The sequence below is a fragment of the Bos taurus genome, chromosome 1 (genome assembly GCF_002263795.3).
Source record: "Bos taurus isolate L1 Dominette 01449 registration number 42190680 breed Hereford chromosome 1, ARS-UCD2.0, whole genome shotgun sequence".
NCBI lineage: Eukaryota > Metazoa > Chordata > Mammalia > Artiodactyla > Bovidae > Bos > Bos taurus.
The window spans coordinates 20,489,593-20,512,897 of NC_037328.1; the positions used below are offsets into that span (position 1 = coordinate 20,489,593).

At 36.5% G+C, this 23,305-nt stretch overlaps 1 long non-coding RNA gene across 5 annotated transcripts in view; it reads right to left on the reverse strand.

Moving 5' to 3' along the window:
* LOC132345457 (uncharacterized) overlaps nt 1-23,305 on the reverse strand; it is a 526,373-nt gene that overhangs the window by 192,101 nt on the left and 310,967 nt on the right. For all 5 annotated transcript variants that reach the window (XR_009494773.1, XR_009494775.1, XR_009494777.1 and 2 more), the window contains exon 6: nt 21,795-21,840. This is a non-coding gene — a long non-coding RNA (uncharacterized lncRNA). The remainder of the gene's footprint in view (nt 1-21,794; nt 21,841-23,305) is intronic.

Sequence of the window (23,305 nt, forward strand, 5' to 3'; positions counted from 1 at the left end):
AAGAATACTGGAGTAGGTAGCCTATCCCTTCTCCAGTCGATCTTCCTGACCCAGGAATCAGACCAGTGTCTCCTGCACTGCAGGTGGATTCTTTACCAACTGAGCTATCAGGGAAGCCCCAGACTATACTACAAACCTACAATAATCAGGATGGTATGGTCCTGGCACAAACACAGAAATAAAGATTAATAGAACCAGATGGAAAGTCCAGAGATAAATCCATGAACATATGGCCACCTAATCTAGGACAAAGGACTCAACAATATCCACTGGAGAAAAGGCAATGTCTTCAATAGTGGTGCTGGGAAAGTTAGACAGCTACCTGTGAAAAAATGAGGTCAGAATACTCCCTAACACCATATACACTATACACAAAAATAAATTCAAAATGGATTAAAAACCTGATTGTAAGGCCAGACACTATGGAACTCTTAGAAGGAAACACAGGCAGAATACTATTTGACATAGATCACAACAAGATCTTTTTTGACCCATCTGTTAGAGTAATGAAAATAAAAATAAGCAAATGAGACCAAATTAAGCTTAAAAGCTTTTGCACAGCAAAGGAACCCATAAACAAGACAAAAAAACAACCCTCAGAATGGGAGAAAACATTTGCAAATGAACCAACCAAAAAAGACTTAGTCTCTAAAACATACAGAGTATGAAACTCAATATCAAAACAAAAAACAAACAACAAAATAAAAAAAACTGGGCAGAAGAACTAAATAGACATTTCTCCAAAGAAGACATACAAAAAGTACATGCAAAGATGCTTAACATCACTAATTATTAAAAAAATGCAAATCAAAACTACAATGAGTTATCACCTCACACTGGTCAGAATGGCTATCATTAAAATTAATCTACAAACAATAAATGTTTTAGGAGAGGATTTGGAGAAAAGAAAATCCTCCAACACTGTTGGTGGGAATGTAAATTGGTGTAGCCACTATGGAGAACTGTATGGAGATTCCTCAAAAAACTAAACACAATACTACCATATGACCCAGCAATTACACTCCGTGGCACTTATCTGAAGAAAATCATGATTCAAAAGGATACCTGCAACTCAGTGTCCATTGCAACACTATTTACAAGAGCCAGGACATGGAAGTAACCTAGATTTTCATCAGCAGAGGAATGGACAAAGAAGATGTAATACATGTATATGATGGAATATCACTCAGCCACACAAAGGAAAGAAACAGTGCCATTTCCAGGGACAAGGATAAACATAGAGACTGTCACACAGAGTGAGTTAAGTCAGAAAGAGAAAAACAAGTATCATATAATATCACTTAAATGTGGAATCTGAAAAAATGGAACAGAAGAACTTATTTGCAAAGCATAAATAGAGACACAGATGTAGAGAACAAACTTATGGATACTGAAGGGTAAAGAGGAGGTGAAATGAACTGGGCAATTGGAATTGACACATATACATTACTATGTATAAAACAGGTAACTGAACCTACCTATAAGAGCACAGATAATTCTACTCATTGTTCTGTGGTGATCTAAATGGGAAGAAAATCTAAAAAAAAAGAGGTGTATGTATGCATATAACTGATTTACTCTGATGTACAGCAGAAATTACACAACATTATAAAGCTATTATAATCCAATAAAATTTAAAAATATACACAAGATTTTAAAAAGGTCTGCTGCTGCTAAGTCGCTTCAGTCGTGTCCGACTCTTAGCGACCCCATGGACTGCAGCCTACCAGCCTCCTCTGTCCATGGGATTTTCCAGGCAAGAGGACTGGAGTGGGGTGCCATTGCCTTCTCCTAAAAAGGTCTGCTGTCTCGTAATTAAATTTTAAAATGTAGGACATGCTCTCAAATGTCTTGATATGTCAGTATTGGGACTTTTCAGTAAAACTGGACACTCAGGACAGGGAAATGAAAAATTAAATGCAATAGGAGATAAACAGGTATTTCACTAAAACTGTTAGGGCACATTTACCAAATATTAAACAACAGGTGGGCTTCCCTCATCTCAGCTGGTAAAGAATCCGCCTGCAATGCAGGAGACACCAGTTTGATTCCTGGGTCAGAAATGTTCTCTGGAGAAGGGTTAGGCTATCCACTCCAGTATTCATGGGCTTCCCTGGTGGCTTGGAGGGTAAAGACTCCACCTGCAATGTGGGAGACCTCGGTTCGATCCCTGGTTTGGGAAGATTCCCTAGAGAAGGGAATGGCTACCCCACTCCAGTATTCTGTCCTGGAGAATTCCATGGGCTGTATAGTCCACGGGATCACAAAGAGTCAGATACAACTGCATGGCTTTCACTTTCATTTTAAATAATAGGTAGGATTTCAAGTGGTAGATATGGAAAGATAAAATCTATAGAAAAAGGGGCATTAGAAAGTACATCAATCGGCTGAACATAATTGCAGCCTATATAAGGGAAAGGTAAAAATTTTATGAAGAGAAAGGAGGTTGGGAGTAGGCTGTAAAGAGGATAGTAATCTGGACCATCAACTTGGAAGCTATTTTGTGAGTAACTTGGAATCACTGATATTCTCTGTTCAATGTGTGCAGGACTGTGCTATAAGGTACTAGTGGATTAGAGGTTAGCAGGAAGACTGGAAGCCAGAAGACTCTTGTGGAAATTGTGCTAAACATTGTAAAACATTATCCTCTAATGAGAATAAATGAAAGAAATGTAGTTTAAAATGACAAATTCCAATTTTTTATGTTTATATAATTAGCAAACTTTAAACACCACAAGTCTTCTCAATGCTGGCAAGAGAGAAGTGACTCTGGAAGTCTCATAAATTTCTATCTTTCTGGAAAGCAGTTTCTCAAAAACTCTAAAATTTAGATTATAACAATTTTATTTAGAGAAATGTATCCAAAGGAAAAGTTAAAATTCAGTTAAATATGTCTATAAAATGATACACATGTGAAATAAAATATTAAGCTATGCTAAAAGTTTTATATACAAAGAAATTTTACTTTCATAAGAACATATTTATTAGTAATAAAACAGTTATAAAATCAGGCAGAGTGTGTTTAGGTATTAGCTAAAAAATATTGCAAAAAACTAAATAATATCTGAAGGAATTAATTTAAAATACAAAATAACTTTTTTTGATGATGTTTATATAATAAACAACAATTGAGCACCTAGAACTATCTGTCATCAAACATTAGGGTTCTGGGAATACAAAAATAAATTGTTTATAAAATATTAGGGAGTGTTTGATAACTGATAAATGAAATTCATTGCTCTGCTCGATGTTTATTCATAGAGTGTGGGTCCATAAATGAGAGGAGAGTGTGGTTATGCCTAAGAGGAGCCTTCACCAGACATTAACTGAGGCAAGGTTAGGGGCATGCAGGGTGGGGAGAGTATAGCGAAGGTAGGAAGAAGACCAAAGAAAGAGGGCTATGTTGGAGAAGGTGGTGAGGTCAAATTTTCCAAGCTATAAAGAGAAGAAAAATATCAACGGTAAAAACTGAATATTATCTTTTCATTTAAATAATGGAAATCTCAAGGGAGTAAGGAGGAGCTAGCCACGAATCTGGAAGAGAGTGAGTTAGATCAAGTTGAATGGAAATAAAGTGTCAAAGAATAAATATGTGCATATAAGTTGATAAAAGAGAAAATAAGCATCTCAAAAATGCTTACTTTAAAAATGTCAAAATCTGATTCATTTGGTTATAAGAGAAAACATGTCACAAGGAGAACATTTATTTTTCTTACTCTGCCTTATTGATGAAGGTGTTCTTACTTTTATCTCTGTGAATATATTAATTTCTTATTTTAAGCCCAAGATAACAAAAACTTTTAAATTCCAATGGGGTACTGATGTTAAAAATACAAACTTTTATTATCATGAAATTCTAAGTTGGAAATATGTTAGTAAGTTAAACAGTTCAGTTCAGTCCTCAGTCATGTCAGATTCTTTGTGACCCCATGGACTGCAGCACGCCAGGCTTCCTTGTCCATCACCAACTCCTGAAGTTTACTTAAATTCATGTCATTTGAATTGGTAATGCCATTCAACCATCTCATCCTCTGTCATCCCCTTCTCCTCCTGCCTTCAATCTTTCCCATCATCAGGGTCTTTTCAAATAAGTCAGCCCTTAAAATCAGGTGCAAAAGTATTGGAGTTTCAGTTTCAATATCAGTCCTTTCCAATGAATATTCAGGACTGATTTCCTTTAGGATGGACTGGTTGGATCTCCTTGCTGTCCAATACCACAGTTCAAAACCATCAATTCTTTGGCGCTCAGCTTTCCTTATAGTCCAACTCTCACATCCATACATGACTACTGGAAAAATAATAGCCTGGACTAGACGGATCTTTGTTGGCAAAGTAATATCTCTGCTTTTTAATATGCTGTCTAGGTTGATAACTTGTCCTCCAAGGAGCAATCGTCATTTAATTTCATGGCTGCAGTCACCATCTGTAGTGATTTTGGAGCCCCCCAAAATAAAGTCTCTCACTGTTTTTGTTGTTTCCCCATCTATTTGCAATGAAGTGATAGGACCAGATGCCATGATCTTAGTTTTCTGAATGTTGATCTTTAAGCCAACTTTTTCACTCTCTTCTTTCACTTTCATCAAGAGGCTCTTTAGTTATTCTTCACTTTCTGCCATAAGTGTGTTATCATCTGCATATCTGAGGTTATTGATAGTTCTCCTGGCAATCTTGATTCCATCTTGTGCTTCATCCAGTCCAGCATTTCTCAAGATGTACTCTGCATATAAGTTAAATAAGCGGGGTGACAATATTTTCCAAATTTGCTGGCATATTGAGTGCAGCACTTTCACATCATCACCTTTTGTGATTTGAAAAGCTCAACTGGAGCTCCATCACCTCCACCAGTTTTGTGCGTAGTGATGCTTCTTAAGGCCCACTCGACTTTGCATACCAGGGTGTCTGGCTCTAGGTGAGTGATCACACCATCATGGTTATCTGGGTCGTGCAGATCTTTTTTTGTATAGTTCTCTGTGTATTCTTGCCACCTCTTCTTAATATCTTCTGCTTTGTGTAGGTCCATACCATTTCTGTCCTTTATTGAGACCATCTTTGCATGAAATGTTCCCTTGGTATCTCTGACTTTCTTAAAGAGATCTCTAGTCTTTCCCATTCTATTGTCTTCCTCTATATCTTTGCATTGATCACTGAGGAAGGCTTTCTTATCTTTCCTTGCTATTCTTTGGAACTCTGCATTCAGATCTTATATCTTTCCTTTTCTCCTTCGCCTTTAGGTTCTCTTCTTTTCTCAGCTATTTGTAAGGCCTCCTCAGACTGCCATTTTGCCTTTTTGCATTTCTTTTTCTTGGGGATGGTCATGATTACTGCCTCCTGTACAATGTTATGAACCTCCATCCATATTTCTTCAGGCACTTTATCAGATCTAATCCCTCGAATCCATTTGTCACTTCCACTGTACAATTATAAGTTATTTGATTTAGGTCATACCCAAATGGTCTAGTGGTTTCCCCCACTTTGTTCAATTTCAGTCTTAATTTGGCAGTAAGGAGTTCATGATCTGAGCCATGGTCAGCTCCCAGTCTTGTTTTTGCTGACTGTATATAGCTTCTCCATCTTTGGCTGCAAAGAATATAATCAATTTGATTTTGGTTTTGGCCATCTGGTGATGTCCATGTGTAGAGTCTTCTCTTGTGTTGTTGGAAAAGGGTGTTTGCTATGACCAGTGCATTCTCTTGGTAAAACTCTATTAGCCTTTGCTCTGCTTCATTCTGTACTCCAAGGCCAAATTAGCCTGTTACTCCAGGTGTTTCTTGACTTCCTACTTTTGCATTCCAGTCCCCTCTAATGAAAAGGACATCTTTTTTGGGTGTTAGTTCTAAAAGGTCTTGTAGGTTTTCATAAAACCATGCAATTTCAGTTTCTTCAGCATTACTGGTAGGGGCATAGACTAGGATTACTGTGATATTGAATGGTTTGCCTTGGAAACGAACAGAGATCATTCTGTCGTTTTTGAGATTGCATCCAAGTACTGCATTTTGTTGCCAATGATGGCTACTCCATTTCTTCTAAGGGATTCTTGCCCACAGTGTAGATATAGTGGTTGTCTGAGTTAAATTCACCCATTCCAGTCCATTTTAGTTCCTGATTCCTAAAATGCTGATGTTCACTCTTGCCATCTCCTGTTTGACCACTTCCAATTTGCCTTGATTCATGGACCTAACATTCCAGGTTCCTATGAAATATTGCTCTTTATAGCATCAGACTTTATTTCCATCACCAGTCACATCCACAACTGGGTGTTGTTTTTACTTTGGCTCCATCCCTTCATTCTTTCTGGATTATTTTTCCACTGATCTCCAGTAGCATATTGGGCACCTACTGACCTGGGGAGTTCATCTTTCATTGTCCAATCTTTTTGCCTTTTAATACTGTTCATGGGGTTCTCAAGGCAAGAATATTGAAGTGGTTTGTCATTCCCTTCTCCAGTGAACCACGTTTTGTCAGACCTCTCCACCCTGACTTGTCCATCATTGTTTCATTGAGTTAGACAAAGTTAAACTTAAGGAGGGATTTATTTTTAGACACTAGATTAAAGATATATTCCATAAAATTGGATACAAGCTTCTTCCTAAAAGTAGATCTGAGCAATAATAAAATAAGCAAACACTTATTTTAATTACATATTACATCAAGAAACTCATGAAAATACCAATCTTGGATGGTATCATTTTTCAATGTCCTTCAAATAAGTAAATTGTCCCAACTTCCCCTCACCCTGCCCTGTTCTCTTGCAACCCTTAAAGTCATACTCTTAAAAACAATATATGATAATTTAGAAATGGGGAAGGGTATTTTTTGTGTTTCTTCTTTAGAGAGCTTTTTTAAAAATTCTTTTTTGGGGAAGCATTCCAAATTCTCTTGGTATTTATTGAACACACACAGGTTAGAGCAATATGTGGCTCTGTCTGATCAAGAAAATACTACACCCAAGAGAGAAGAGGGATGAAGTAGGAAAAGGAACAAGAGGTTAGAATTTGGGTTAACAAAGAACCAACCGATCCAATATGTTCATGAATAATGACAGATATTCAAATTGTCTTAAATGGTAATATATTATTTTTGTTTGTGAAATTATTTTCTAAAAAAACAGTTTTTAGCATGAATACTAATGATTGTTATAAAAGACAGAGGCTTTATCTGTTCATTTATGACTTTGACATGCACAGTCCAATACTTATATTTTAAAATGGCAATTATGATAATATAATGAAAATGATGAAATTTTCTGACCACATAAATTAGAAGAAAATTATTGTCAAATTAAGTAACTAAGTCCTATATATTTGTATCTGGTTTTGATAAAAGTTAACTGGTTTGTTTGAAAACTATCTTACTGATGATAAAAGAATATAGTAAAATCTGAGTAATAATGAATCCAGCAAGAATAGCTATGACAAACCCAGAGAGTGTGTTAAAAAGCAGAGACATCACTTTGCTGACAAAGGTTTATTTAGTAAAATCTATGGTTTTTCCATTAGTCATGTACGGATGTGAGCTATAAAGAAGGCTGGGTGCCAAAGAACTGATGCTTTGAATTGTGGTGCTAGAGAAGACCCTTGCAAGTCCCTTAGATGCAAGGAGATCAAATCGGTCAACCCTAAAGAAAATCAACCTGAATATTCATTGGAAGGACTGATGCTGAAGCTCCAATATTTTGGCCACCTGATGTGAAGGGCCGACTCATCGGAAAAGACCGTGATGCTGGGAAGGGTTGAGGGCAGGAGGAGAAGGAGGTGACAGAGGATAAGACTGAGGTGGTTGGATGGCTCAATGGACATGAGTTTTAGCAAACTCAGGGAGACAGTGAAGGAAGGAAAGCCTAGTGTTCTGCAGTTCATGGCATTGCAAACAGTAGGACATGATTTAGCAACTGAACAGCAACAATAAAACTTAGGATTATGGAATTGATTCATCTTTATGGCATTCAACCTCATAGTCTTTTAATAATATTGATCCCACAGAGATATCACTAAGGTGCCCAGGAATAGTTAAAAGTCAAAAATTAACTTGACTAAAATATTGTCTTAAAATATATTTTATATAGCATCTATCTAAAGCCTATTTAATTCTCAAAGGAAAAAAAAAAAAAAGCCTTCCTAGACTATGTTTCTTTCCGCAGCCATTTAATCTTTCTCTAACTTTGTTTTACAGTATAGAAAATGAAATCTTTTTATTAGATTATGTGAATTCATATGAAGGTTTGCTATTGCTAAGTCACTTCAGTCGTGCCCGACTCTGTGCGACCCCATTGACGGCAGCCCACCAGGCTTCCCCGTCCCTGGGATTCTCCAGGCAAGAACACTGGAGTGGGTTGCCATTTCCTTCTCCAATGCATGAAAGTTAAAAGTGAAAGTGAAGTCGCTCAGTCGTGTCTGACCCTCAGCGACCCCATGGACTGCAGCCTTCCAGGCTCCTCCATCCATGGGATTTTCCAGGCAAGAGTACTGGAGTGGGGTGCCATTGCCTTCTCCGCATATGAAGGTTACATTAAACCAAATAGTTAAGCAATATGTTATTAAGGTCAAATATTTAAGCTATTTTTACTCCCATTTATTTTTATGCCATTGGCATTCTTTCTGATGAGCTAATGTAGGAAAATACTGCTATGACTGAGTGAGTTAGATCACTGAAAACTTCACACTTTAAAAGATTGTTCTTTAAGTGAATTGGGTGGTATAAAACTAAAAAACAAAAAAATCTGATAGGTGAAAGTGGGATTCTGAGTGCTGAATAATCCCTGGTCATGTTTTTGTGCTCATATGTGAATAGGATGAGTTTAACCACTTCTGAGTTGAAACATAAAGTGGATTGTTGAAAAATAAGATTTGAAGAATAGGAACATATTTTAAGATTTGGGTGCTCTTCCTTTTATTTTGGAAAGATTATTCCCAGAACTTGGATCTTTTTTTTTTCTTTTAATATAAAGCATCTTTCAAATGAAATCATTCCACATCAATATCCAAAGACATTAAGATTCTGGAGACTTTTCTCACATCAGTCCTGCATTTATAATTTCCTGTACTCTACTGGCTCATCATGGTCTGAAGCTATATTCACTTCTTGCCAGAGATATACCATTGGACTATTTTATTCACATCAATTAATTGCCTTCCACCTCTCAATACTGATTATAACTATCTCTAGTTTACTACTGGTCTAATTTTCTCTATCTGTTCAACAGTCAACTTGTATAATTAGCTGAATGTACCTTAAACACACCAACGTCTCAACATGTTCATAATTGAACTCATTGTCTCATTAGCACACATGCACAATGGCACTTTTTCTACCCAACCTTTCTTGCAAACATTGACAGTTATCCAAGATTTTCAGCTTGTGTTAACCTCCCTCTATGAGTGGTAAAGTCTTGTCAATTTGATATTTAAAACAGCTCTTGAATAACCTGTGCAGTTATTTTATTATTCTATGCATTGATCACTCTACTGACTTTTCTTTGTTGATCAATTTATTTAGCTTTCACAGTTGTGAAAACTTCCAGAGATCACTCTAAAAAGTAAGTCTGGTAAACTCATGTCCATTCTTGCATTTATTCATTTGTTTTTTATCATCTTCAGAATTTAATTCAAAATCATTAACATGTCCAGTTTGGCACATGTCTACTTCTCCTGCTCCTCCCCCACTTACCCTCAGCATTCTCAACATCACATTCTTCATTTCTCAAGTGTGCTTTTCCTGTCATCAGTATTTGTTTAAGGTAGCTGGAACTCCCTGATCCATCTTTTCAGGCTGCCTAAGAAGACTGGGAATCCATACCAGAGGATTTCAGGACAGATTATGGCTAAAAGCTGTCGTCTGTGCTCCTGCATCTGTGTGCACCTGTCTGAGGACAGACAATCTAATTTATACCTGTGAGTCTGCAAAGCCTAATACAGTGCTGGTAGAGAGCATGTGCTCAATACTCCCTGACAAAAATCCACAAATGGACAAACACTGGAATGGATGAAAATAAATGATGCGGGGCTTTATGAATTGGGACTGTGAAACTGTGAAATATTTCTGAGTTTTAAAACTCTCAACTTATATTTGTATATTTTTTGTATGTATATTATATTTGTATATTCTATATATTTAACGTAGTTAAAATTGATTACTAAAAGCTTAACACACATTCTCACAGACTGTGTCCAGGAGAAAAAGGAGTGGCATTACATAAATTTTGTCTACCTCTTTCATAAAAGATAATCCAAAAAGGTAATTTGAGAGAATCATAATTTATTCATGCATGACATTACCATTCTGGCTTTTCCATTAACTGGTTGAAAAAATTACTGAGTAGGTATTATGAGTGAAATATTAGGGATATAATGACGTCTGTGCTTTTAATGTCTCCATTTAGTTGAAGTTCTTAGGTTTTGGACTGCTATATGGAAAAGTTGAATTTGTGGTTGAGAGACTGAAGAGTAAGCATTCTTTTCCTGTTGACTAATCCATTTTGAGTTTCCCTGCAGGTGCATGAATTGACTAGAGACCTAACCTTTACAACACAGATTCAAATATATGCAGAGTTCAAGAATCTATGTGGGCTTTGGATATCTTAAATTGGGAGATGCTCAAAGGTCACTATTGATAGAACCGAGTTACTGAGGTTGGTTGTGAAAAATAAAAATAAAAAAAAAAACAAGTGTAAGAGGTAACTCAACTCTCACATGAGGATAATGAGGTGACTCTGGGTCATCTCTTTCCCCTTTGCTCAGTATATTACTCTCTAGCTACAGAGGCTGATAAAATGTTAATTCTCTGAGCACTAAAGTATATTTTAATCTTTCTTTTTTTTGGAGTTACCAAAAAAGGAAGTGAATTTTTCTTCCTAATAATAGTAGGACATGGAATTATACCCCCAAGAAGGGCAAAGCAGAGAACTAAGACAATTATAAGGGTCAATTAAGCACAAAGGTTGTTTATGCTTCAGTAATCCATGTAATTAAACTGAAACAGGTTCAGGCATGTAATTGGCACAGTTCTCTTGGCTTTGGTAGCAGAGACACATGATGTTTTCACAAGTCAGGAACCAGGTTCAAGTTACAGCATTTACTCTATGATACGTTTTGAAATATAGAATGAAGTACCAGAGTTTCTAATGATACATTCAAGCAATAAGTTAATTTGACAACCATAAATTAATGAAAAAATAAAGTTTTAGATGATCCTGTGCAGACAGATTGATACATTAAACCTTTGTTATATATGCATACCTTTAAAATTACATAACATATATATTCATAGATGCGTGTGTGCATGCTAAGCTACTTCAGTTCAGTTCAGTCCAGTGCTCAGTCGTGTCTGACTCTTTATGACCCCATGAATTGCAGCACACCAGGCCTCCCTGTCCATCACCAACTTCCAGAGTTTACTCAAACTCATGTCCATTGAGTCAGTGATGTCATCCAGCCATCTCATCCTCTGTCATGCCCTTCTCCTCCCACCCCCAATCCCTCCCAGCCTCAGGGTCTTTTCCAGTGAGTCAACTCTACGCATGAGGTGGCCATAGTATTGGAGTTTTAGCTTTAGCATCAGTCCTTCCAATGAACACCCAGGACTGATCTGCTTCAGAATGGACTGGTTGGATCTCCTTGCAGTCCAAGGGACTCTCAAGAGTCTTCTCCAACACCACAGTTCAAAAGCATCCATTCTTTGGCACTCAGCTTTCTTCACAGTCCAACTCTCACATCCATACATGACCACTGGAAAAACCATAACCTTGACTAGACGGACCTTTGTTGGCAAAGTAATGTCTCTGCTTTTTAATATGCTATCTAGGCTGGTCATAACTTTCCTTCCAAGGAGTAAGTGTCTTTTAATTTCATGGCTGTAGTCACCATCTGCAGTGATTTTGGAGTCCAAAAAAATAAAGTCTGACACTGTTTCCACTGTTTCTCCATCTATTTCCCATGAAGTGATGGGACTGGATGCCATGATCTTAGTTTTCTGAATGTTGAGCTTTAAGCCAACTTTTTCACTCTCCTCTTTCACTTTCATCAAGAGGCTTTTTAGTTCCTCTTCACTTTCTGCCATAAGGATGGTGTCATCTACATATCTGAGGTTATGTCCAAATCTTTGTGACCCTATGGACTATATAGCCCACTAGGTTCCTCTGCCCATAGCTTTCTCCAGGCAAGAACACTGGAGCGGGTTGCCATGCCCTCTTCCAGGGTTTTCCTGACACAGGGATTGAACCTGCATCTCTTGTATCTCCTACAGTGCCCCCTGGGAAGCCCATATGTTCATATATTTCTTCAGTTTTGATCTCTCTTCCTCAACAGGCATCTCAATTAAATGGCTAAAGCTGGATTCCTTTTGGTGTCTCTCCCTGTTTTCCAAACATTCATCTGTCTTCCCATATTCCTTGGCTCAACTTAGGATATCTTCATTCATGCAGAGACTAAAGTCATAAATATAGAAACTGTTCAAGCTTTCCCCCTTTTCTTTCAGACTGTGATTTACCGCCCTCCCCCCACACTACCCACTATGTACGTGAAACATTCCACTGATTCTATTTCTCAAGTAACTCATGAATCTGTCTGTCTGCCCCTTCCGCATTCGCCATCTCTTCTTCATAGCCATATGTTAGATCTTCACCTTTTCTTGTCAAGACCAGTGAGCTAGCCTCCTATCTATACTAGTAGGCCGCTATATCTATCTTGTCTCTCCCACACTTAGTCATCTATAATCAAACTACAATACAAATATCCCATGTCACTCCCATTACTGATAGATACTTAGAATCTATGAGGCCTTAATACTGCAGAGAAATGTCTCAATTACCTGACTTCTACTTATGTCTCCATTTTCAACTCACGTGTCTCTGTCATGCAATTTTTAGTCTGCTGTGGAGGACTGATGATGTCTCCCTCATCTTAATTCACCACTGCTATGTTACACTTCCACATCCTGCCTAGTTCCTCTTCCTGGAGTTGCATTTACCTCTAGTATGTCAATTCATTCTAATTAAGTAAATCATCCATTCATTCAACAACTATTTATTAAGCACCAATGATGTATCAATAACCTCTGATATGCAGATTGAAAGGAAAAGGAGAAGAGGGCAACAGAGGACAAGATGGTTGGATGTCATCACCGACTAAATGGACATGTATTTGAGCAAATTCCAGAAGATAGTGAAGGACAGGGCAGCCTGGTGTGCTGCAGTTCATGGGATCACAAAGGGTCAGACAAAACTGAGTGCTGAACAACTACAGCAACAATCTTCCAGCTCCTAAACTGAGTACTGATTATCAAATTGAGCTTCTTCTTCATCCCATTTATTTCAGTTTGGTTTAGTTTTCATCAAGACCTTTTATGGGCATAATCTCCTCAGAGAATCCTGGGAGGTTGGACAATCACCTACCCTCTGTACCTGCAAATTCCCCAATGAAAGTCCCAACCACTACACTGAAGTTGTATTTACCTATCTGTCTTACCCAAACCACTGAATTCATTCTAGGGAAAGTTCTTATGTCTTATTCTTCTTTGCATTCCCTGATTTCAGTGTCTGCTCCATGACAGTTTCCTAGTAAATATGTTTTGAACTGAACTAAATGCTACTGCCCTTTAAGGCTAACAGAGTAAGTTAAACTTGATGCAATAATATATCCTTCCTTTTAGGTTCTTCTTTCCCTAGCAGCATTTCTCATGCTCACTCTATTCTTTCTCTCATTGCTTTCCCTTTTTTCTAACTAAAGCTCTCCTCTTTTCATTTAAATATTTGTAAATGATAAAGAATCTGCCTGCAATGCAGGAGATCCAGGTTCAATCCCTGGGTCAGGAAGATCCCCTGGAGAAGGGAATGGCAACCCACTCCAGTATTCCTGCCCGGAGAATTCCATGGACAGAGGAGCCTGGAGGGCTACAGTCCATGGAGTCACAAAGAGTAGGACATGACTGAGTGACTAATACACAAGCTGTGCATAGTCTCCGTTATCTACAAGCAGTAATAGTAGCACTGTCCACTGTCTTGGTCACAGGAGCTTATTGGTTTTTTGTCAGTAGTGGGAATTCTAAGTGTCTGGTGGTCAAAGGAAAGAATGTTTTCAAAAGGAAAGGGAGAACACAAGAATGTACTGCAAGGGCAATGCCAGTAGGATCAATGTTTTGGAATTCAGTGCAATCAAATATGGGAGGGGTTGCTCTCGGCTCCCTTTAGAATCATGAGGTCTTATCATCTCTTGAAGTTCCTGTCTTCTAATACCCATCCAACACATACAAGCACACAAATAAGTGCACACGTGGAACCACATAATGCAAATAGACATAAGCTTCCTCTCATACTTTGTTATGCCTGAATTGCTCATTTCTCTAATTTATAAACTAGTGAGATCTTTACCTATTTTACAACAAGGAGATCAAACCAGTTAATCCTACAGTAATTCAAACCTGAATATTCATTGGAAGGATTATTGATGAAGCTGAAGCTCCAGTATTTTGGCTGTTTAATGAGAAGAGTCGACCCATTGGAAAAGATCCTAATGCTTGAAAAAATTGAGGGCAGGAGGAGAAGTGGGTAAGAGAGGATGAGATGGTTGGATGGCATCACTGACTCAATGGACATGAGTCTGAGCAAACTCCAGGAAATCATGAAGGACAGGGAAGGCTTGAGTGTGGCAGTCCATGGGGTTGCAAAGAGTCAGACATGACTGAACGACTGAAGAAAACAAGAAGATTTTACCCATTCTTTAGGTGCAAGGTCAAATTCCACCAAGTTCACATCCACTTTAATCACACTTTACTCTGATGGGAATAACCACAAACTGTGATAAATGAGCCATTTTTAACTTCTAATCCATTATGGATCAATAATATGGCAAATACAATGCAAATTAATTACTAGATAAATGGAATAAAAAAGAAAATCAGATAAAATATATCTAATATGTCACTTCAGAATTAATAGATCCAACAGAAATAGAACCACTTTGTCAAAATGCTAAAAAGGATTTCTAAATACGTAACCCCAATGTCATCATGAACCAGAAATAGAACATAAACTGGAAGCAATCCACAGACCATGCTTTGAGAAGCACTGCTCTAAAGAAACTGTTATTAACTTACACAATAGCCAATGTATGTATGTTCAACAAATAAAGAATAGATCTCAAAAACACTAAGAGAAGACATCAGAGTTTGTGTGTGTGTGTTTTCTTTATTTCTTATTTTGAAACTGCTTTACAATTTTCTCTTTAAAATTTTGAAATTGTTGCTATTAGCATTATGCAAGTGATTCAGAGTTTTCAGTAACTAATTCATTACTCAACAAGTGTTTATTGAATATCATCTATATGCCAGACACAGTCTTAGATGCTAGGATCTAAATTTGCATAAACTATGGTCCTTAATTCCAACAAATCCAAATTAAAGGCTGTGCCACAAAGCAACTGGAGTGTAATCTTCAAAAGTATCAGGGTCGTAAAACTCAAGGAAAGTCTGTAGAATTTTTCTACATTCATGAAGACTAATAAAATGAAACTAAAAACAAGGCACATAATTTGGAAACAAATTCTTACACACTACAGACCAATAGTTGGAATTTATTTGGACAACTGATGAAACTTGAATGGGATCTGGGGATTAGATAGTAGTGAACTAAGGATGTTAATTTCCTGATGTATTGGTTCGTTGCAGCTGTGTTAACAAAATAGGATCAACTGGGTGGCTCAAGCAACAGGAATTTATGTTTCATAGATTTGGAGGCTGGCAAGCCATGATCAAGGAACTCACCAAATTCCTTCTTTCTTGCTTTTGTTCGCACATAACAGTGAGAAAGTAAACAAACTCTCTGGCATCTCTTCCTATAAGAGCACTAACCCATGATGAGAGCACCATGCTCATTACCTCATCTAAACCTGCTTAGCTACCAAAGGCCTCTCCTCAAAATACCATTACACTTGGCGCAGGCTATTCTCCAAATACCATTACGGGGGATTGGAGGAGGGGTTAGGGCTTTGACATGTGAGTGGGACTGAGTGTGCTTAGTTGCTCAGTTGTGTCTGATTCTTTGTGAGCCCTTGGACCATAGCCCTTCAAGCTCCTCTGTCCATGGGGATTCTCCAGGCAAGAATACCGGAGTGGGTTGTCATGCCATTCTCCAGGGGATCTTCCCAACCCAGGGACTGAACCCAGGCTTCCCACATTGCAGGTGGATTCTTTACCATCTGAGCCACCAGGGAAGCTATATGACTATAATGTGGGGCACAATTTAGTCCTTAGTACCTGATATTGATGATTTTATTGTGGTTATGTGGGAAATGTCTTTGTTTGTAGGGAGACACATCCTAAAGCACTCTGGGTAATGTGGCATTATGCTGGCAATTTATTTTCAAATGGTTCAGTGGAAAAGTTCTCTGTAATGTAGGTACAAATTTCTATAAGTTTATGATTGTTAAAAGATATTTTTTATGGCCTTGAGATTCTCAAGTCTACTTGGGAAGAGAGATGTGTGAGCAACTGTAATTAGGTGCCATTAAATGCAGTGAAATGTGGTGATATAATAAAGGACTGAAATGAAAGAAGGAAGGTGAGTTTGTCCAGAAGGAAAGCAGGAGAGATCTCAAAAAGAAAGTAAATCTTGAAGGTCAAAATGTAAAACAAACCAGAGTCCACTGAACCCATGTTTATTCATTAAGGATTATGTGACAAAATTGGCATACTTGATTTTTATTTTTCCCTTGTGTTTGCCTTCCTGTAGAGTCATTATCTTAACTCACCAATTTCTTTTAAAATTAACAAAATGACAAAAGATTTGAGGGACTAAAGAAAAGAGTAATAAATTAAGAGCATAAGGTAAGTTGGGAATAAGATAAAAGTGTGTTCAAAAAGTGATAACATCATTCTTTGCGTATCATAATATATCTTAACAAAACCTTTGCTTACTGAGCTCACTCTTGCTTTCTCTTTTCCAGAATCCAGATATAGACTGAAAAAGCTTATCTGTAGGTCTCCATATTTATTTCTAATGGCTACTGTCCTCCTTAAAGTATTACATGAAATTTCCAACGAACACGGGAGAACAAGGGCTAGAGTGTTCATTTATTTCCCTGTGTCTTATAGATATCCATAATTCACTCATTGACTGAGTAAGTATTTGCAGGGTATCTATGCAAATGTAGCAAATTGCTTACCTAAAAGCATGCTATGATTCCTTTACATGGTTTCCTTTTTTTTTCCCCAATGTTTAAAATTGAGCCCATATTTAGAAACTGTGAGATTTCACATAGAAATTTCAATATTCAATTCCTTTTACCTTTAGAAGTTATGGCTCCTGGAACATAGTGTTAGGTAGAAAGTATGACTGGAATGAGTAGAAACAGCCCCTGTTTGTTGAGCATGCGATCGTCTTTTCCTCAGTCCACACCACTCCCAAATGTACAGTATTGGTCTGTTACACCCTCTTTGGCTATACTCATGGGTTCCAAAAGTACCTGCATTTGTAACCCTAGCCAAATATTAGATAACAATAAATGGGAGAGCTCTGAGAACAAAGTGACACAAAAGCATATATCTGAAATATTAAGGTTCAAGTTCTGGGCAAGTAAAGGTCAGTAGTAAGCTCAAAAATTTATTTAGAAGACTGAGCAAGATTCTTTCCTCATTCCTGATTTGTCCAATAAGATGTTTGTAGAATCAGAGTTTGGGGCTGGTGACTTCTGGAAGTCAGATGAGGAGAAAAACTATTATGCGGTAGGCATTACTTTCAGTTTCAAAAGAGATCTTATACCCACTTATTTTTCATTTTTCTGTTAAAAAATAATTTGATACATATGTTCAAGATATTGTAAATTAATACTACCATTGAATTCAGACTAGTATGAAATCAGAGATTCTTTTAGACACAATTCAAGCCATTAATAAGTCTACTTTTGCTGGTTGAGATGTCAAAGATTCATTTAAACAGCACGAGTAGCAACTTGCATTACATACAAGTACTAACAATACTCTGCTTCTACTAACAGAATTAATGCAAAGAATTGCTTCTTTTATATGTAATTTCTACTTTGCAATTAACTATCTGTACTTTTAACCCACAGAGACAAATTTATTACTGTCTTATCAATAAAAATAATGTCTTACATGTGTATAATACTTTAAGGCTGGCAAAGCGTTTTTAGATCCATATGAGGTAATGTATAATTTCAGTACAATACAGGTTTTTTTTAAATAAATTTATAAATAATTTTCTGAAACAACTGGTCTGATTTTAAGCTTGAATGCAACTAAGAATCATTAAAGTTCAATTTAAAAGAACTTTTACTGTGTATCAAAAATCATGTGTTTATATCTTTTGTATCTCATTCATCAGAAAAATTATTAACAATTACTACTGTGTTACTCCAAAGATAATAGGTAGGTAGTGGTCCTTCATAAACATTTGGTAGGACTAAACATTTCTACCTGATTTCTCCCCCTTGTCACACTTCAATCCAATTTAGCTGACTGCCATTTATTCAGCACCTACTAAGTTCAAATAGGAGTAACACAAAGTCATTACCCTGTAAAGGTTAACATCCTGTAGGGAAAAAATTAAATACAAGATGAAATTCTGTATGTGACATAACATGTATGATGAGATCTATTTTTCCAAAAGCTTTATGAAGATGTAAGATGACTGGTGAGAATGAGGATGAAGGGAAACATCTTTTTGAAAGCTATGAAATAAGGTTTCATCTGGGGTGAATCTTGAAAAAAAAATCAGAACGTTACTCTTACATACCTAAAACACAGTTGCATAAACATCTACATTATGAGCTTTTCTTTCCCCTGACCATTTATGTGCACTTATCTAATACTTTTTATGACTCTTTACTGTAACACTTTTTCTTTACTCCTTAATTTCCTAATTCAAAGTACAAGTGAGAATTATTCTTTTGTATGCCTGCCAAAAATGTAATTAAGGAAGGCCTGCTTTCATTCTATTTTAAAGTTCTATTTAAGAAAAGATTTAAAGGGCCTATTAAATTAATCATGGCACATCAAAAAATTGTCTAATATGCAGCCATTAGAAAGGATGAAATAGATAACATATATTGACTTAGAAGAAACTTCATAATTAAAATGCTAAAAAAAAAAAACATAGACTCATGCATATGGTGTGAAAGCATTGTGTACACAGATTGATATTGATATTTGTGTACATAAAGAAGGAACCGTGAAAGAAAAAACCAAAACTTTAGCAGTAGCTAACTTTGAGGGAAACATATTTTTCTATTTAGTATAATTCTCTATTTTTAATATGAAATACTTCCTAACAACAAAAGTATTGATATTGAAAGAATTACAAAGCATACAACATATAATTTTTTCCCATTCTAAGATTGAAAAAAACACAGGTGTGATTTAAGTTAGTAACCTAATTCAATAATTCTTCAAGAATGAAAAATTTAACTCAAAACAAATTTCAGAGAAGTTGAAATATCATAAACTACATGAAAATACAAATTCAAATTCTTAAATCAAATTCCACTGAAGAATGATAATGTTAAAAACTATGTTTATAGTAAAGCAGATTTCTAATTTTATTAGAATTAAGGCTAGTTTTTTTTTTTTTTTTTTGTCAGTAACCAGCAAGTCTCATTATTTTCTGTCAAAATACCAAAAATATTGGTGATAATCTAGAGATTAAAGACAACACATAAAAAACACACGAATCTGCTTTATCATTCATTGGTGCTTTAGAAACTGGAAATAAATTCTTTTCTTTCATAGCAGATGACATATAAAGTTTAAATAGAGTTCATAAAATCTCAGTCATTCATTAGAAAGTGATACAATGACCCACCACAAAGGCAATTACAGATTAGAACTAGAATGTAGTAGCTAGGAAAATAAAGGATTTCCAGACCTTCTACAATAGCAATATATCACAGTTGGTCACTTTCAGAGCTACCCAAGGTATTGTTGTCCATCTGTGAAGTCGACTTGTATCACTCAGCCAGAACACCGAAAATGAGTACAGGTGAGGAGACTTAGCAACTTAGAGGAACCATGATTTGCCAAATACAAATCTCATGAGCAGTGAGCAAACGATAGTGTACCAAACACACATCAAGCACAGAAGATCATCAGCTAAGGTAAAATAAATGCAACCTGCTTTGCTTGCCATCTTTATGACTCCTAGCTCATTGTTGTTTTTATGTTATTATCATTTTGCTTTTGCCATATGTTCTTAATCTGTACCATTCTGCCTCTTTCAGGAAATTGAGCAGTTTGTCTTGAATTAGAGAAGAGGTGCTAGAATGTGCAAGTGGGAGGTTGACCTACATCTGAACAATTTGCATATGATTCACCACAATTAAACAATTTGGTTTGAAATAGCTGCAATTAAGCTATTATCTGAGAAGTATCTACTAGAGTAGAAATTCTAAATTTATCTTCACATATATTCTAGCCAAGAAAAGGGACACATTTTCTGGCACTCATTAAGAAAAGCTAATACAAAATTAAATTCTTCCAAATTAAAATTTATTTTAATAAATTACTGATAGCTAATTATATTTATGGCAACTTTGGTTGTTTCTTTAAAAATTATAGTTTTAAAATAAGAAGAAAAGTATGAAATTATGGTAGGTTAGAGAATCATAGTTTCTAACAATATATTCCAGAGAAGGCAATGGCACCCCACTCCAGTACTCTTGCCTGGAAAATCCCATGGATGGAGGAGCCTGGAAGGCTGCAGTCCATGGGGTCGCTGAGCTTTGGACATGACTGAGCGACTTCCCTTTCACTTTTCACTTTCATGCATTGGAGAAGGAAATGGCAACCCACTCCAGTGTTCTTGCCTGGAGAATCCCAGGGACAGGGGAGCCTGATGGGCTGCCGTCTATGGGGTCACACAAAGTCGGACACGACTGAAGCGACTTAGCAGCAGCAGACTTAGCAGCAGCAACAATATATTCTGTACATTAATATACAAAAGTGTGCATGCGTGTGTGTGTGCCCAGTAGAGTTGACTCTTTGCAGCCCCATGGACTGTAGCTCGCCAGGCTTCTCTGTCTATGGAATTTTCCAGGCAAGAATACTGGATGGAGTAGGTTGCCATTTCCTCCTCCAAGGGATCTTAGAGACACAGGGATTTAACCTACATCTCCTACGTCTCCTGCATTGGCAGGTGGATTCTTTACCACTGAGCTACCTTGGAAGCTCATACATAAGTGTATATATTATAAAATTATCTTCTTGATATATTGAAGTCATAAATGGTAATGTCAAACTACGCTAAAATTATGAAGGTAATACAAAATGTAAAATAATGAATAAATTCTGCCCATAGGGGAAAAAAACTCTAAATAATACAATAAACTGTAGTAATATGTAATAGTAAGGGGAACAGTAAAGAATCAACCTGCATGAAGGAGACCTGCATTCAATACCTGGGTCTGGAAAATCCCATGCAAAGGGAATGACTAGTCATTTTTATTTTTGCCTGGAGAATTCTTGCCATGGACAGAGGAGTCTGGTGGGCTATAGTTCATGGGGTAACAAAGAGTCAGACATGATTGAGTGACTAACATTTTCACTTTAACTTCACAGTATGTAATAATATGAAGAAAAGTGCAAACTGACAATTAAACACTATGTATTGGATGATTTTGAGTTGACAGGTGAGTAGAGATAACACATTTTTCAGATTTTCCAAATAAGCAACATTAATTATGTCTATATCTAAAAAGAGGTGTAAAGTATTAAAACATAGCTAAAACAAAAGCATTCTATTTGCCATAGAATTACAAATATATTCTATAACCAGAAATCAGGGTTCTTTTTCCTACCTTTAGAGGCACATAAGAGGCTCTCTGACTAATCTTCAAGGATATCCTAAAAAATAAATAGAAAATGCATGACATAGCAACAAAATAGGAGGATTGTTTTAGAATTATTATTAACACTGAGTGTTAGTGGTCTATTTGCTGGGGGTTAGTCTATTTACTGTGTCAAGGAATTGCTTTTCCATCCACAAATGAGTTTGGCAGCACTGAAGGGCACATAAGCATTACAATAAAATATATGTTGACTGAGATTTTTGCTATCTGTTGGGTATGGACATAGTGATTAAGGCTCTTCTTATTTACAACTATTAGCCAATTTAGCAATTTTACCGTTGACAGTATAGGTAAAAAGGAAAAAACAATCATGCCTTATTGCCAAAATGAAACAAAAAAACCCTATAAAATTGCAAACACTTCTAGATTTAATAACATCTTTTTATATCATTAGGTGTCACACTGAGTGAAGTAAGTCAGACAGAGAAGAACAAATATCATATGACATCTCTTACATGTGGAATCTAAAAAATGATATAAATGAACTTACTTAGAAAACAGAAAGAGATGGACTTAGAAAAGGAACTCATGGTTTCCAGAGGAAGGAATAGTTACAGACTTTGGGAAGATCATGTGCACACTGCTATATTTAAAATGGATAACCAACAAAAACTTATTGTATAGCATATGGAACTCTGCTCAATGTTATGTGCCAGCCTGGATGGAAGGGGGCATCTGGGGGAGAATGGATACATGTATATATATAGCTGAGTCCCTTCACTGTTCATCTGAAACTATCACAACATTGCTAACTGCCATACTGCAATAGAAAATGTTTTCGGTGTTAAAAAATAAAAATTAAGTTAAAAAATACAGGTACTAACTTGTAGTCCATTTTGTGGATATGATCACAAGATTTCAACCTGGAGTGAGATCAAGTCCCATGTTCCAGAGTTTTAAGAGAGATATTACCTCGAAGAGGAAATTACTATAAGGAAATTCTGGTGATCTTCATTAGAATAGAACTGATCTTAGAACTAGGAGGTAACTTAAAAATCAACTGGTTCAACATCCTCACTTTACAAAATAAAGCAGTAGCCTATAGTTAGCTTATGGCAAAACTAAGGGTAGAATATCCATTTCCCAGCCTCATCCCACAGCATTAAGTTACTTAACTCTTCGTAACTTCCAGGATTAGGAAGGAGTAGAGAAGAGTGGAATTCTGTATTTTGCTTTGGAAAAGTTCCATCTTCTTGGCAAAGCTTCATACTCCTAATTGCATAAATGACCTATTGAATCAATATTTATTTTATCTACATCATTCAAAACTCCTTTCTTTGGTAAAGAGAGATATAGTCCTCCCTTGGTATGTGAAAGGGATTAGTTCTAGGACCTTCTCTTTCCCATGGATACACAAATCCCTGGATGCTCACGTTCCTCTATAAAATAGCACAGAATTTGCATGTAACCTATGCACATCCTCCTATAAACTTTAACTTTTTTCCTTCCTCTTTTGAGAT